This window comes from Neovison vison, chromosome 1 (genome assembly GCF_020171115.1).
Source record: "Neovison vison isolate M4711 chromosome 1, ASM_NN_V1, whole genome shotgun sequence".
Taxonomy (NCBI): Eukaryota; Metazoa; Chordata; class Mammalia; order Carnivora; family Mustelidae; genus Neogale; species Neogale vison.
The window spans coordinates 165,565,818-165,582,266 of record NC_058091.1 but is presented as its reverse complement, the minus strand read 5'-3'; the positions used below and the strand labels follow the sequence as shown (position 1 = coordinate 165,582,266).

At 40.6% G+C, this 16,449-nt stretch overlaps 1 pseudogene; it reads right to left on the bottom strand.

The window, feature by feature from the left end:
- Positions 1 to 10,075: 10,075 nt before the first annotated feature.
- LOC122916420 lies at positions 10,076 to 10,864 on the bottom strand (annotated as a pseudogene).
- Positions 10,865 to 16,449: the final 5,585 nt, after the last annotated feature.

The following is a 16,449-nucleotide window of genomic DNA, read 5'->3' as shown; positions in this document are numbered from 1 at the left end:
GGGTTACATATCTGGGTGCTCCCATGTTGGGTGTATACAAATCGTCTGTGATTATTATATCTTCTTGTTGGACTCTTTTTTTTATGATAATGTATATCCTTCTTTGTCTTTTCCAACAATATTCGTTTTAAAGACTATTTGCCTGATATAAGCATTGCTGCTCTGGTATTCTTACTTCCGTTTGCATGAAAAATGTTTCTGCATGAGTTTGCTTTCAATCTGCATGAATATTTTCATCTGAACTGAGTCTCTTGTAGACAAATTATACATGGGTCTTGCTTTTTTATGCTCTCACTCACATATGTCTTTTGTTTGGAACATGTGGTTGTTTTACAACCAAATTGTTGATTGATAAATATGCTTGTCTTTTTTACTGTCATTTTTTATAAATATGCTTGTATTTTTAGTTCTTCTCTCTTCCTTTTTCTTTCGCTCTCTTATAGTTTGATGGCATTTTTTTAGTGATATACTTAGATTCCTTTCTCTTTATTTTTTGTATATTGATTACAGGGTTTAGATTTGTGGTTAGCATTAGGTTTGCATGTAAATGTTGTGCACATAGCAGCCTTTATTAAGTTGATGGTCACTTAAGTTTGAACCCATTCTTTATGCCTTGTACCCCAATGCTTTATATATATGGAGTCAGCCTTTACACCCTTTTAGCTATGAATCCCTTGACTGATTTTTATATATATAATTGATTTTACTGTCTTTCTGCTTTAACCTCGAGATTGGTCTTGTAAGCGATTAGCCTAATACATTTGTTATGTTTGTATTTGCCTGTGAAATTTCTTCCTTCCTTATTTTTCTTAGTCCTGATTATGGCCTTTTCTTTCCACTCAGATTTCCCTTTAACATTTCTTATAATACTGATTTTGTGGTGATGAATTCCTCCAAGTGTATTTTCTCTGGGAAACCCTTTATCTCTCCTTCTGTTCTATTTTGTATCATTATTTTTATTATGTTCTGTTAGTCACCATACAGTATGTCATTAGTTTTTGATGCACTGTTCCAAGATTCATTGTTTATGTATAACACCCAGTGCTCCATGCAATACGTGCCCCCCCTTTTTATAAGATTTTTTATTTATTTATGTGACACAGAGAGATCACAGGTAGGCAGAGAGGCAGGCAGAGAAAGGGGGAAGCAGGTTCCCTGCTGAGCAGAGAGCCCAATGTGGGACTCAATCTCAGGACCCTGGGATCATGACCTGATCTGAAGGCAGAGGGTTTAGCTCACTGAGCCACCCAGGCACCCAATACGTGCCCTCCTTAATACCCTCCACCAGGCTCGACCATCCCCCCCACCCTACTCCCCTCTAAAACCCTCAGTTTGTTTCTCAGAGTACACAGTCTCTCTTAGTTCGTCATGCCCTCTAATTTCCCCCCCTTTTTTTCCCTCCCGTCTCCTAATGTTCTTTGTGTTATTCCTTATGCTCCACAAGTAAGTGAAACTATATGATAACTGACTCTCTCTGCTTGACTTATTTCACTCAGCATAATCTCCTCCAGTCCCATCCATGTTGATACAAAAGTTTGGTATTCATCCTTTCTGATGACTGAGTAATATTCCATAGAATATATGGACCACATCTTCTTTATCCATTTGTCTGTTGAAGAGCATCTTGGCTCTTTCCACAGTTTGGCAATTGTGGCCCCTGCTCCTGTGAACACTGGGGTGCACATGCCCCTTCTTTTCACTATAGCTGTATCTTAGGGGTAAATACCCAGCTGTGCAATTGCCTGGCCATAAGATAGCTCTGTTTTGAATTTTTTGAGGAACCTTCACACTGTATTCCAAAGTGGCTGCACCAACTTGCATCCCCACCTACAGTGTAAGAGAGTTCCCCTTTCTCCACATCCTATCCAACATTTGCTGTTTCTTGCCTTGTGAATTTTGGCTGTTCTAACTGATGTAAGATGATATCTCAGTGTGGTTTTGATTTGAATTTCACTGATGGCTAATGAGGATGAACATTTTTTTCATGTGCCTCCTAGACATTTGTATGTCCTCATGGGAGAAGTGTCTGTTCATGTCTTCTGGCCATTTTTTGACTTGATTATCTGGTTTTTGGGTGTGGAGCTTGAGAAGTTCTTTATACATGTTGGATATCAGCCCTTTGTTTGTTGTGTCATTTGCAAATATCTTCTCCCATTCTGTGGGTTGCCTCTTTGTTTTGTTGTTTTGTTTGTTTTGTTTTGTTGCCTGTTTCCTTTGCTGTGCAGAAGCTTTTGATCTTGATGAAGTCCCAAAAGTTGATTTAAAATAATTTTTTAAATCTCTCTTCTCCCTCTGGGATCCCTCAATGGAAATCTTATTACATTCATTATGTCACCAAGTTTCCTTAATCAATTAATTCCCATTTTTTGCCACTCTCTTTTCTTTTTTCTCTTCTTCCTGGTTCCTTTTTATTACTCTGTCTTCTGGGTCATTGGTCTGTTCTTCTATTATTTCTACTCTATTTTTTCTTCACTCTAGTAAATTTTTAATAAAAGTTATTGAGTTCTTCATGTCTTACTGGTTTTTATTTCATATTTTCTCTTTTTGTCTGGTCACTGAGTGAGATCTTCTACTCTTTATTTTTTTAATTGTTTATTTCTTTGACAGAGAGAGAGAGGGAGCACAAGGAGGGGTAGAGGCAAAGGGAGAGAGAGAAAAAACTCTCCTCCAAGTGGAGAACCTGATGCAGGGCTAAGACCCTGAGATCATGACCTAAGCCAAAGTCAGACCCTTAACTGTCTGAGCAACCCATGAGTCCCTCTACTCTTTCTTTCTATCTTGTCACTGTATGAGATCTTCTACTCTTCTCAATGTCAGCATTATATTTATGATCATTACCTTGAATTATTTATCAAGTGTATTTCTTAACTCCATTTCAGTTAGCTCCTTTACTGTTATTTTGTCCTGGCTTTCATTTGGTATATATTCTCCTTCTCCTTATTTTGTCTAACTCTCTGTATATGAATCTATGCAGTAGAAAAGTCATCTAGGTCTCCTGACCTTATAAGCAGTGTCTTTAAGAAGAGGTTCTGTAGTGCACCATAGTCCGATGTCTCCTGCTCACCAGAAACAGGTGCATCTGTAGTGTGTCATGTGTGTTCTGTGTGTCCTACTTAATATGATTAAAATGGATTTGCTTTCATTCTAGCTGACTGCTCTGGCCCCATTTGCTTTCTCTATAGTACCTGTTCTCTTAAGGGAGGTTTTGGAGGCTCCCTGGCTTTGTATTTGAGTCAGAGAAGTTGCCTGCTCACAGTCCACTTGGCAGGACTATTGTCACACCAAACAGCAGAATAGTCTCCTTAAGTTGTCCCTGAGGCTTTAGTTGTGGGTAGTCTGCAGTCAGGCCAGATGTCTGCCCACAGTTTGTCTTAGGGTTGTAGTGACCCCCCAATACAAGGCTTCCTCTTGTGCAGCCTCCAGTGAGGTTTTTCTTAGTGGGCTGGACTGGAAGGCAGAACAGACATCTGTCCCTCGCCCACTGCTACGACTGTAATTAAACTCCTATGTGTGTTTATCTCCCCTTCTCTATGGACTAAAAGTCACTCTGGAGTGGAGCAGGACACAGCTGGATCTGCTTGCAGAATGAGGGAAATCAGGAACTGCTTTCAAGGGACTTCTGCTAGGTGCAGCGGATTGACGGAAACAAGTCCACTGGAATACATGGAGGTGGGGTTCGCAGTGCTAAGGTAGGTGTTGGTCCCTGACCCCTACCAGGGTTACATGAAGGATTAGATCCCTCTGGAGATACTTTGGAGGGACTCCTACACAAATGAGACATGTTGGATATGGGAGGTACACTCCAGAATGTGGAGGTGGTTCATGTAATGCTAGCAAGCTCTGTAGAAAGGGCTCATGCTGGTCCTGCAGGTGTTCTGGTAACTAGGTGATGGTGGAGAGAGAAGTGGCACTCAGCAGCTCCTTTGTTCTTGGAGAAGTCTCCTAAAGATGCTTGGCCCTCCAGTGCACATTCTGAGATTAGTAAATAAATCTCCTTCCTGTGCACCCCAGGGGACTTTTGAGACCTCTGCATCTAACTGTATCTCAACAGTGTTGTTTGTTTATGCTGTTTCTTGAAGATCTGGGGCCAGTTTCCTATGACCTTTGGCTCACCCAGAGCTGAGTCTGATGACTTTTCAAGTACCTGGTGTTAAGCACCACTGATTATAAAAACTCCTACACTTAAGCCCCTTTGGCTTCAAAGCAAATGTTATGGGTACTCATCTTCCCCATGCCAGGACCCCATGTCTGGTGTGCCTAATGTGGGCTCTGTTCCTCTTCCTTCTCTGTGTTTGTGGTGTCCTTCCACTTTGTGGTTAAGGACACTGGGAGTTTTGTTCTTGACTGCATCTCTGCCCTTCCTTCTATTTTGCATGTGGCCTCCTCTCTAGGATTAACTATGGAGAGTCTGTTGTAGCCATGTGGGGAGGGGAAACTCCGGGGAGCCCACACAAGGGAAAACAAGTCACCATAACACAGGGCCTCAAAAACCAGATGGACTGAATTCCAAAAGTTTATACAACCAGCAGGACTTGGAGCCTGCAGCTTTAAAACTCAGCTGGCTCATCACTGGGTAAGCCTGGAAGGCCAGTGAAAGATGGGTCCCCACCTTTAAAGAGATAACAGCCAGCAGAGAGGCAACACAGAATGCATAGTTTGTACAATGCCTGGAGTAAACAGGAGGGAGATGTCTTTGTCAGGATTTGAGAGACTGTGGGTGGACTCCTCCAGGAAAAAAGGAGCTGACAAGTGCCATTTTTTCCCCTGCCCCTCAGCATAGGCACGGAGCCACCTATTACAGGAGGCGCTGCACAGACACTTGCTCCCTCACCTGCTGCCAGTGTGCACCACCAGGCCTAGTGCAAGTACTGCTAGTGCCACGTGCACCCTACCTAGACACTACACACATGTAGTGTGCCCCTGGCCACTGCTGCTGCCAAACACCGAGCCCCTGGCCAGTGCCACTAAAGCAACTGTGCTCCCACCAACCATTGGCCTTGGGGGAACTGGCCTAGGATTGGCAGCTCCGTGCAAATATATATATGCCACATGTGTCCTGTCTAGCTGCTATACACCCCAAGAGGCTACCTCACTCCATCCCCCGCCTCTGCATGCTCAGCCATGGCTGCCCTGCTCATTGCCACCACTGGACCCCACCAGGGCCCCGCCACTGCAGCTAATGCACGCCAAGCCCCTAGCTTCCTGCTGTACTCAGGAGACAGGTTCAGTATGTGATGGGGATTAAGGAGTGCACTTATAACAAGGAGCCCTCGATAGTCTGTGGAATATTTGAATCATTATATTGTATACTGGAAAGTAAAATAACATGATAGCTAATGTTACGGTTTCCAAATTTACAAATCAACATGAGGAAGTCAGCTGTTTCAAGAGATCAATAAATCTGATAAGCTGCTAGTCAGACTGAGCAAAACAAAGAGACAAGACTAACTTATCAACAGAATATATGAAATGTGGGACATCAATCCTGTTCCCATGGACATTAAAAGGATAATAAGGAATACTAAGAGCTCTATGTTCACAAATTTAACAACTTTCACAAAATATACTAATTCTTTGAGAGACACAAACTACCAAAGGAGACAGTCCAACCAATCTTTACTATTAACTAAAATGTTTCCCAAAAAGAAGAGAGAAGGAAGGAAGGATAAAAAGAAGGAAGGAATGAAAGAAGGAGGGAGGGCAGAAGGAAGGAAAAATTCCAGGTCTATATTTTTACTAGTAAATTCTACCAAACATTTAAAGAAGAAATAGTACTAATTCTATAAAGGTCTTCCAGAAGAGGAAGGCACACCTTCTGACTCATTTCATGAAGCCAGTACACCTCAGTACCAAACCAAGAAAATAAAACACAATTACAAGCAATTAGAAGACTAAGGAAGCAACCTTCATGGATATAAGCATGGCAGTATTCATAAATGTTGGCAATGCAGTCACAGCAATATGTGACAAGGCTGATATGTCACAACCAAGTGAGATTCTTTCCAGGAATCAAAGCTCTGTGAACAGTAGGAAAAAAAAAAATTAATCACTCTAACACACAGGATTGCAATAAGATGCAATGAGAAATAACTAGTAACAATCTCAATAGATGCAGGAAAACATTTCAGTAATACTTACCATTCATTTACTATTAAACAAACAAACAAACAAACAAACAAACTTTCAGAGATGGTGCCTGGGTGGCTAATTGGTTGAGCATCTGGCTCTTGATTTTGGCCGAGGTCATGATCTCAGTGTCCTGGGATTAAGCCCTCATCAGGCTCCCCTCTCAATAGGGAGTCTGCTTCACAAACTCTATCTCTCTAAAAATAAATAAGTCTTGGGTGCCTGGGTGGCTCAGTGGGTTGAGCCTCTGCCTTCGGCCCAGGTCATGATCTCAGGGTCCTGGGATTGAGCCCCGCATAGGGCATTCAGCTCAGCAGGGATCCTGCTTCCGCCTCTCTTTCTGCCTGCCTCTCTGCCTACTTGTGATCTCTCTCTCTGTCAAATAAATAAATAAAATCTTAAAAAGTAAATAAATCTTAAAAAAAAAACTTTCATAAGCTAATAATAGAACTTCCTTAACCTAATGAACACCATTCTTTTTAACAAATAAACTAACAAAAACCCTACAGCTAATATCATTTTTAATCATGTTATTAAAAGACTAATTGCTTTCTCCTAATAGCAAGAACAAGACAAGGATATCCTCTCTCAGCAATCTATACTATATGCTACTTGAGATCTCACTTTGTGCAATAAGATAAGACTAAAAGAAAGGTATACTTACTGGAAAGAAAAAAACACAAAACTCCCCCTGTCCAAAGGAGACATAAATTTTTCATCAAAAAATCTCAACACGGGCTCCTGGGCGGCTTAGTGTGTTAAGCCTCTGCCTTTGGCTCAGGTCATGATCTCAGGATCCTGGAATGGAGCCTCTCCCTCTCCCACATCCAGCTCTGTGCTCAGCAAGAATTCTGCTTCCCCCTCTCTCTCTGCCTGCCTCTCTGCCTACTTTTGATGTCTCTCTCTCTGTCAAATAAATAAATAAAATCTTAAAATACAATATCTTAACACATCCATAAAAAATTCCTCAACTAATAATCAGTGAAATGTCACAAAAAGGAAGTCCACTTTACAAAATAACCCTGTGTTCTGGTAATGAAAAATTAAAATTAAATTTTTTTTCAGTAAAATTACATCAAAACAAATAAATGAAATACTTAGGTAAAAACAACAAAATATAAGCGGGAGCTATACACTGAAAACTACAAAATGTGATGTAGGAAAATAAGAAGTTTCAAATACAAGAAAATACAAAGTGTGTTCATAGATTGAAAGCATCACTAATGTGATGAGGGCAGTTTTCCCCAATTAGATCTATAGATTCAAAAGAATCCCAACCAAAATCCCAAAAGCTTCATTCAGAGATATAGACAAGCTAATTCCAAAAATACATAGGAAAAACAAGGGAAACATAAGAGGAAAGCAATTATGAAATTTATAGGAATAAAGTTTGAAGCCTCACACCTTATTCTTACCCCATTCTTTTTTTATTGTTGTTTTTGCATTTTTTAAAGACTTTATTTTTAGAGCAGTTTTTGGACCAAAGCAAACTTGAGTGCAAAGAACTGAGGCTTCCCATAGATCCCCTCATCCACACAGACAGGCCCAGCCTCCTCCACTATAAACATTCCCCAGAGAGTGGGTCCTTTGTTAAAATCCATGAACCTACACTGACACACCATTATCACTCAAAGCCAGTAGTTTACATTAGGGTTCACTCTTGGTGTCCATTCTATGGGTTTGAACAAATGGAAATCTAGTATCACACAAAATTGTTTCACTACTTCCTAAAATCCTTTTTTACCCCATTCTAAGACTTCCTAGAAAATCAGCATAATTGGGACATTGTGGTATGGAAGAAAGGATAGATATACACAACAATGGAACAGAATAGAGTTGACAGAAATTGACCTACATACAATTAAACATATTTTGACAACTCCTAAGGCAATTCAATTGAAAAAGAAATGTCTTGTCCAGAATGTTGCTCATAAAGTGGATACCAATTTGGGGTGGTGGGGCAGTTAACAAATGACCCAAATGTTCCCTGGAGAGAAGGTTTGTGATGACAAATTTCTTTGTCCTAAGTTAATTTACCTATGTTGTGCTTCCTAATAGTTCCAGTGTCTCCATGGAGCACTTTCACTGTCCCATACTTCTTTTAGTAAATGTTAAATTGCCTTAGGACTTCGTATCCCCACAAGGTCCCTGAGTGAGTGACTCAATCCCTATTTTGAGGGTAAAAGGAAATGCTTTTGAGTGATATGCCGTAAGTTAGACATCTTGAAAGGTGCACAGCGATGCTCTCTACTCACCCTCAGACAAATATCCACCTGTGCACATGATGAAGTTCTAGAACCTAGGTAAGGTTTGATGGGCTGAGGTCTGGAGCCAATGACCAAGAAAGAATTCTTGAGACATCTTTGATGCAAAATGGTGGTTTATTAAAGCATGGGGACAGGACCCGTGGGCAGAAAGAGCTGCTGCCCCGGTTGTGAGGAATTGCAGGTTATGCACCCTGCGGCTGGGGGAAGGTGAGGGAAAAGGGAGGTTTCATATGCTAAAGAGGGCCTACAAGGTGCAGGGATACTGGAGGACTTGCTGCTTGATCAATGTTGTCTTTTGGCAAGCCATTCACATTTCTGCTATCAAGCGTCTTTGTTAGTGAGATTTGGGTTTAGAAGAAATTTAACTTTATTTAGGGCTTGAGGAACTGAGTTATTTGCCTCTGGAAATTGTGCTATTGTTAAGATAGCTTCTTTGTTGTAAATCTCCAGGACATTGGTAAACCAAGGGAAACTCCTGTCCTGCAGGATTGTGATTTCTGCAAGTTAACTATTTGTTTCTTGCTTATGGCAGTCAGAGGTGCCTGAGGAGTGTCACACACATTACTGAGGGGAGCGGGTAGAGAGGGGGTGCAAGGTGCCAGTTTTTGCTTTGTCCTCAGCCAGCCTCCTGCTCCCTCATCACACACAGCATCTCCTTTCCGAATTCAAACAGACACCTCAAGTCTCATAGTTCCATTTCTGAGCTCCTGATTCTTGACTCCCCTGCTTCACCCTTAGCATCAGGGCTACTCTCCTAGAGCCTTCCCTAACTCCTTGATAGGCACTTCTCTTCATTCAGATGCTCAGGACAAATCCAGCATATGATTTTTATATCCTCCCTCCCATATCTTCCCCCAGCAGGTCAACAAACCTTGGCAGGACTATATTCAAAAAACATCTGGAGTCCAGGCTCTTTTCACACCCTCTGTCTCTCACTCAACCAATCCTGTGCCTTCTCTCACTGAACAACTAAATAGGCATGTTAGGTTCTTTAGGCTTATCTAGTCAGACTCCTTGATCATCTATCTGCCAAACTCCTTCCAAAGCCTCCCTTCAGTGGTTTCATCATAATTAGAATAACTTCTCAAGAAATTACCAGGCCCTCCAGTATACTACATCACTGGTCCATGATTATTTGTAAGCCTTCCTTTCCTAACACTCTCCCATTGTGCACACTAGTGCATACTGCAACCCAGGGGCCCCCCAGGTAATCATGGACGTGGCAAGCTCCTTGCATTTTTCATGACCTTAGAATTTGCTGTTCCCTCCACCAAGAACACTAATCCTACATATGCATATTTTGTGTCTCTTCTCAATGGTCAAGTCCTCAGAGAGGCCTCCCTCTCTGCTTATACTTCTTTATTCTTCTTCATAGCACCACCACTCCTGGACTCCATGTCACCTTTTCATTTCTCCACTATTTCTTGTATTTCCCCCCTAATAGGAAGGTTCATGTTAGCATGGACTTGGTTTGTTTTATTTGCTGCAGTATCCATACTACACATTTGGAAAGTACTCAGGCAATGGCTGAGGTCTGCTGAAGGAGCCCTAGATCTTCACGTAATTGTGACTATTCAATTAATGCTGAATGAACAGGTAAGAAAGTGAATGAATGAAGACAACTGGATTGTGAGCCAAAGCTCTTAACCATAACAAGCTACCAAACTGCCAACTGGTAAGCTTCAGCGTGTAGAGAAGGAACACTTCTTAGCTTTTCTCAGATTACCACACCATTGGCTCTCTAAAGTCTCATGTGAAAGAATTTTAGCATCACTGGCCACTGAATACATGATTTCAAATGAATTGCAGATGTAAAAAGTATATTTTCAAAAACTGGAAGAGAATGGTTTAGAGGCCTTCGTTCATCAAGCAATGACCTTCAGCACACTTCATGGCCTTGGCTGTTATGTAGTTATTCTCCAGGATTAACCAGAGATTCAAGGACTGGTGAAACTCTTGATCTTCTCCACAGATATGTCCACTTCCTGGAAATCCCTTTGACTGACTTCACATCCAAGCTAAAATAAAGATTCAAGCACTTCTTCTGCTGGGGCAAATCAGAGTCATGGAAACAGGCCCTGATGTGGAAGAAAGTGAAAGTCAGTGATGTCAGAGCATCCAGCCAGAACTTCTCAATTGAGTAAAGCTTTCTTCATTTCAATGGAAGCATCAGACCAATTAGGCAAAATCAACACAAGGTATAGTGTTTATGAACAGGGTTTCCTTCAGCAGAGTCTTCACCAGGTTTAGGAAATCAGCCATTTATGTCAAAGTTGGAAGCCAAGGAAAAGCATAGCTCAGGCACTCTGATATTGCTGAGGGTAGCTAGGCAATTGTCTCATATCTACTGAAAAACTCTGTCCTTTTTGAAGGACATGGTTGTTTTTCCCTTCATTGTATAAATCATTGTCCACCTTGATTCTAACAAAGTGGAATTTCTCACCTACCTCCTTAATCTTGGGGGCCAGCAAGTAAACATTAAAATTAAAACATAACAGGGGAGAGGAGTCAAGATGGCAGAGAAGTAGCAGGCTGAGACTACATCAGGTAGCACAGCTTATCTAAACATTGAACACCTACAAATCCAATGGGAGATCGAAGAGAAGAAGAACAGCATTTCTAGAAACAGAAAATCAACCACTTTCTGAAAGGTAGGACTGGCAGAGAAGTGAATCCAAAGCGACGGGAAGATAAACCGCGGGGGGAGGGGCTGGCTCCCAGCAAGCAATAGAGCAAGGGAGCCCTAAATCAGGATTTTTAAAAGTCTGTTCCACTGAGGGACATCGCTCCAGAGGCTAAACCGGGGTGCAGCCCACGTGGGGTCAGCGTGGCCCCAGGTCCCGCAGGGTTACAAAAGGATCGGGGATGTCTGACTGTCACAGAGCTTACAGGTATTAGAAAGGGGAAGCCGGCTACAGAGACAGAGCTGAGGAGTGAGCTCTCAGCTTGGGGTTACCTTAAACCGGTGGCAGCCTGGATGAGCTCGGTGCGTGGCTAGAGGCCAGGGAGACGGGTATTATTGGGCACTATTCTCTGAGGGCGCACTGAGGAGTGGGGCCCCAAGCTCTCGCCTCCTCTGGGTCGGAGACTGAGAGGCTGCCGTTTTCATTCCCATCCTCTGGGAACAAAAGCTCCCAAAAGTGAACCCGAGCGGATTACTCAACCTGGCCCCTGATAAGGGCAGTACAATTCTGCCTGGGGCAAAGACACTTGAGAATCACTACAACAGGCCCCTCCCCCAGAAGATCAACGAGAAATCCAGCCAGGACCAAGTTCATCTACCAAGGAGTGCAGGTTCAATACCAAGGAGAGCAGCAGAATTCCAGAGAAGGAGAAAGCAAAGCACTGAACTCATGGCTTTCTCCCCATGATTCATTAGTCTTGCTGTTAATTAATTTGGGATGTTTTTATTTTTTTTTTCAATTTTTTTTCTTCTGCTGCTAAATTTTTCTTAACTATACCCTTTTTTTAAACGTTTTTTAACTAGTTTATTTAATATATATATATTTCTTTTTTATATTTTTTCTTTATTCGTATTCTTTATTTAATTGTTTCTTTTTTTTTTCTGAACTCTTTTTATACCCTTTCTCCCCACACGATTTGGGGTCTCTTCTGATTTGGTTAAAGCATATTTTCCTGGGGTCTTTGCCACCCTTTTAGTATTTTATTTGCTCCTTCATATACTCTTATCTGGACAAAATGACAGGGGGGAAAAATTCACCACAAAAAAAAAGAACAAGAGGCAGTACCAAAAGCTAGGGACCTAATCAATATAGACATTGGTAATGTGTCAGATCTAGAGTTCAGAATGATGATTCTCAAGGTTCTAGCCAGGCTCAAAAAAGGCATGGAAGATATTAGAGGAAACCCTCTCTGGATATATAAAAGCCCTTTCTAGAGAAATAAAAGAACTAAAATCTAACCAAGTTGAAATCAAAAAAGCTATTAATGAGGTGCAATAAAAAATGGAGGCTCTCACTGCTAGGATAAATGAGACAGAAGAAAGAATTAGTGATATTGAAGACCAAATGATAGAGAATAACGAGGCTGAGCAAAAGAGAGACAAACAGATACGGGACCACAAGGGGAGAATTCGAGAGTTAAGTGACACCAGAGATGAAACAACATTAGAATAATTGGGATTCCAGAAGAAGAAGAAAGACAGAGGGGAGCACAAGGTATATTGGAGAGAATTATTGGAGAGAATTTCCCCAATATGGCAAAGGGAACAAGTATCAAAATCCAGGAGGTGCAGAGAACCCCCCTCAAAATCAACAAGAATAGGTCCACACCCCATCACCTAATAGTAAAATTTACAAGTCTTAGTGACAAAGAGAAAATCCTGAAAGCAACCCGGGACAAGAAGTCTGTAACATACAATAGTAAAAATATTAGATTGGCAGCAGATTTATCCACAGAGACCTAGCAAGCTAGAAAGAGCTGGCATGATGTATTCAGAGCACTAAACGAGAAAAACATGCAGCCAAGAATACTATATCCAGCTAGGCTATCATTTTGAAAATAGAAGGAGAGATAAAAAGCTTCCACGACAAACAAAAACTGAAAGAATTTGCAAACACCAAACCAGCTCTACAGGAAATATTGAAAGGGGTTGTCTCAGCAAAGAGAAAGCCTAAAAGTAGTAGATCAGAAAGGAACAGAGACAATATACAGTAACAGTCACCTTACAGGAAATACAATGGCACTAAATTCATATCTCTCAATAGTTACCTTGAATGTTAATGGGCTAAATGCCCCAATCAAAAGACACAGGGTAAGAGAATGGATAAAAAAAAACCAAAACCCATCTATATGTTGCCTCCAAGAAACTCATTTTAAGCCTGAAGACACCTCCAGATTTAAAGTGAGGGGGTGGGAAAGAATTTACCATGCTAATGGACATCAGAAGAAAGCAGGAGTGGCAATCCTTATATCAGATCAATTAGATTTTAAGCCAGAGACTATAATAAGAGATGAGGAAGGACACTATATCATACTCAAAGAGTCTGTCCAACAAGAAGATCTAACAATTTTAAATATCTATGCCCCCAACGTGGGAGCAGCCAACTATATAAACCAATTAATAACAAAATCAAAGAAACACATCAACAATAAAACAATAATAGTAGGGGACTTTAACACTCCCCTCACTGAAATGGACTGATCATCCAAGCAAAAGATCAGCAAGGAAATAAAGGCCCTAAATGACACACTGGACCAGATGGACACCACAGATATATTCAGAACATTTCATCCCAAGGCAACAGAATACACATTCGTCTCTAATGCACATGGAATATTCTCCAGAATAGATCACATCCTTGGTCCTATATCAGGTCTCAACCAGTATCAAAAGATTGGGATCATTCCCTGAATATTTTCAGACCACAATGCTCTGAAGCTAGAACTCAATCACAAGAGGAAATTTGGAAAGAACCCAAATACATGGAGACTAAACAGCATCCTTCTAAAGAATGAATGGGTCAACAAGGAAATTAAAGAAGAATTTAAAAAATTCATGGAAACAAATGATAATGAAAACACAACGTTTCAAAATCTGTGGAACACAGCAAAAGCAGTCCTGAGAGGAAAATATATAGCAGTATAAGCCTTTCTCAAGAAACAAGAAAGGTCTCAAGTACACAACCTAACCCTACACCTAAAGAGCTGGAGAAAGAACAAGAAAGAAGCCCTAAACCCAGCAGAAGAAAATAAATCATAAAGATCAGAGCAGAAATCAATGAAATAGAAACCAAAAAAACAATAGAACAAATCAACGAAACTAGGAGCTGGTTCTTTGAAAGAATTAATAAGATTGATAAACCCCTGACCAGACTTATCAAAAAGAAAAGAGAAAGGACCCAAATAAATAAAATCATGAAGGAAAGAGGAGAGATCACAACCAACACCAAAGAAATAGAGACAATTATAAGAACATACTATGAGCAGCTCTTTGCCAACAAATTTGACAATCTGGAAGAAATGGATGCATTCCTAGAGACATATAAACTACCACAACTGAACCAGGAAGAAATAGAAAACCTGAACCCATAACCAGTAGAAAACCTGAAGCCCATAACCAGTAAGGAGATTGAAACAGTCATCAAAAATCTCCAAACAAACAAAAGCCCAGGGCCAGATGGCTTCCCAGGGGAATTCTACCAAACCTTTAAAGAGGAACTAAGTCCTATTCTCCTGAAACTGTTCCAAAAAATAGAAATGGAAGGAAAACTTCCAAACTCATTTTATGAGGCAAGTATCACCTTGATCCCAAAAAAAGACAAGGATCCCATCAAAAAAGAGAACTACAGACCAAAATCCTTGATGAACACAGATGCAAAAATTCTCACCAAAATACTAGCCAATAGGATTTAACAGTACATTAAAAGGATTATTCACCATGACTAAGTGGGATTTATTCCAGGGCTGCAACTTTGGTTCAACATCCGCAAATCAATCAATGTGATACCACACATTAATAAAGAACAAGAACCATATGATACACTCAATAGATACTGAAAAAGCATTTGACAAAGTACAGCATCCCTTCCTGATCAAAACTCTTCAAACTGTAGGGATAGAGGGCACATACCTCAATATTATCAAAGCCATCTATGAATAACCCACCGCAAATATCATTCTCAATGGAGAAAAACTGAAAGCTTTTCCACTAAGGTCAGGAACATGGCAGGGATGTCCATTATTACCACTGCTATTCAACATAGTACCAGAAGTCCTAGCCTCAGACAACAAAAGGAAATTAAAGGCATCCAAATGGGCAAAGAGGAAGTCAAACTATCACTCTTCACAGATGATATGATACTATATCTGGAAAACCCAAAAGACTCCACTCCAAAACTGCTAGAACTTGTACAGGAATTCAGTAAAGTGTCAGGATATAAAATCAATGCACAAAAATCAGTTGCATTTCTCTACACCAACAACAAGACAGAAGAAAGAGAAATTAAGGAGTCAATCCCATTTACAATTGCACCCAAAACTATAAGATACCTAGGAATAAACCTAACCAAAGAAGCTAAGAACCTATACTCAGAAAACTATAAAGTACTCATGAAAGAAACTGAAGAAGACACAAAGAAATGGAAAAATGTTCCATGCTCCTAGATTGGAAGAACAAATATTGTGAAAATGTCTTTGCTACCTAAAGCAATATACACATTTAATGCAATTCCTATCAAAATACCATCCATTTTTTTCAAAGAAATGGAACAAATAATCCTAAAATTTATATGGAACCAGAAAAGACCTCGAATAGCCAGAGGAATATTGAAAAAGAAAGCCAAAGTTGGTGGCATCACAATTCCGGACTTCAAGCTCTATTACAAAGCTGTCATCATCAAGACAGTATGGTACTGGCACAAAAACAGACACATAGATCAATGGAACATAATAGAGAGCCCAGAAATAGACCCTCAACTCTATGGTCAACTAATCTTTGACAAAGCAGGAAGGAATGTCCAATGGAAAAAAGACAGCCTCTTCAATAAATGGTGTTGGGAAAATTGGACAGCCACATGCAGAAAAATGAAATTGGACCATTTCCTTATACCACACACAAAAATAGACTCAAAATGGGTGAAGGACCTCAATGTGAGAAAGGAATCCATCAAAATCCTTGAGGAGAACACAGGCAGCAACCTCTTCGACCTCAGCCACAGCAACGTCTTCCTAGGAACATCGCCAAAGGCAAGGGAAGCAAGAGCAAAAATGAGCTATTGGGATTTCATCAAGATCAAAAGCTTTTGCACAGCAAAGGAAACAGTCAACAAAACCAGAAGAGAACTGACAGAATGGGAGAAGATATTTGAAAACAACATATCAGATAAAGGGCTAGTATCCAAAAATCTATAAAGAACTTATCAAACTCAACACCCAAAGAACAAATAATCCACTCAAGAAATGGGCAGAAGAATAAACTGACATTTCTGCAAAGAAGACATCCAGATGGCCAACAGACACATGAAAAAGTGCTCCATATCACTCGGCATCAGGGAAATACAAATCAAAACCACAGTGAGTTACCACCTCACACCAG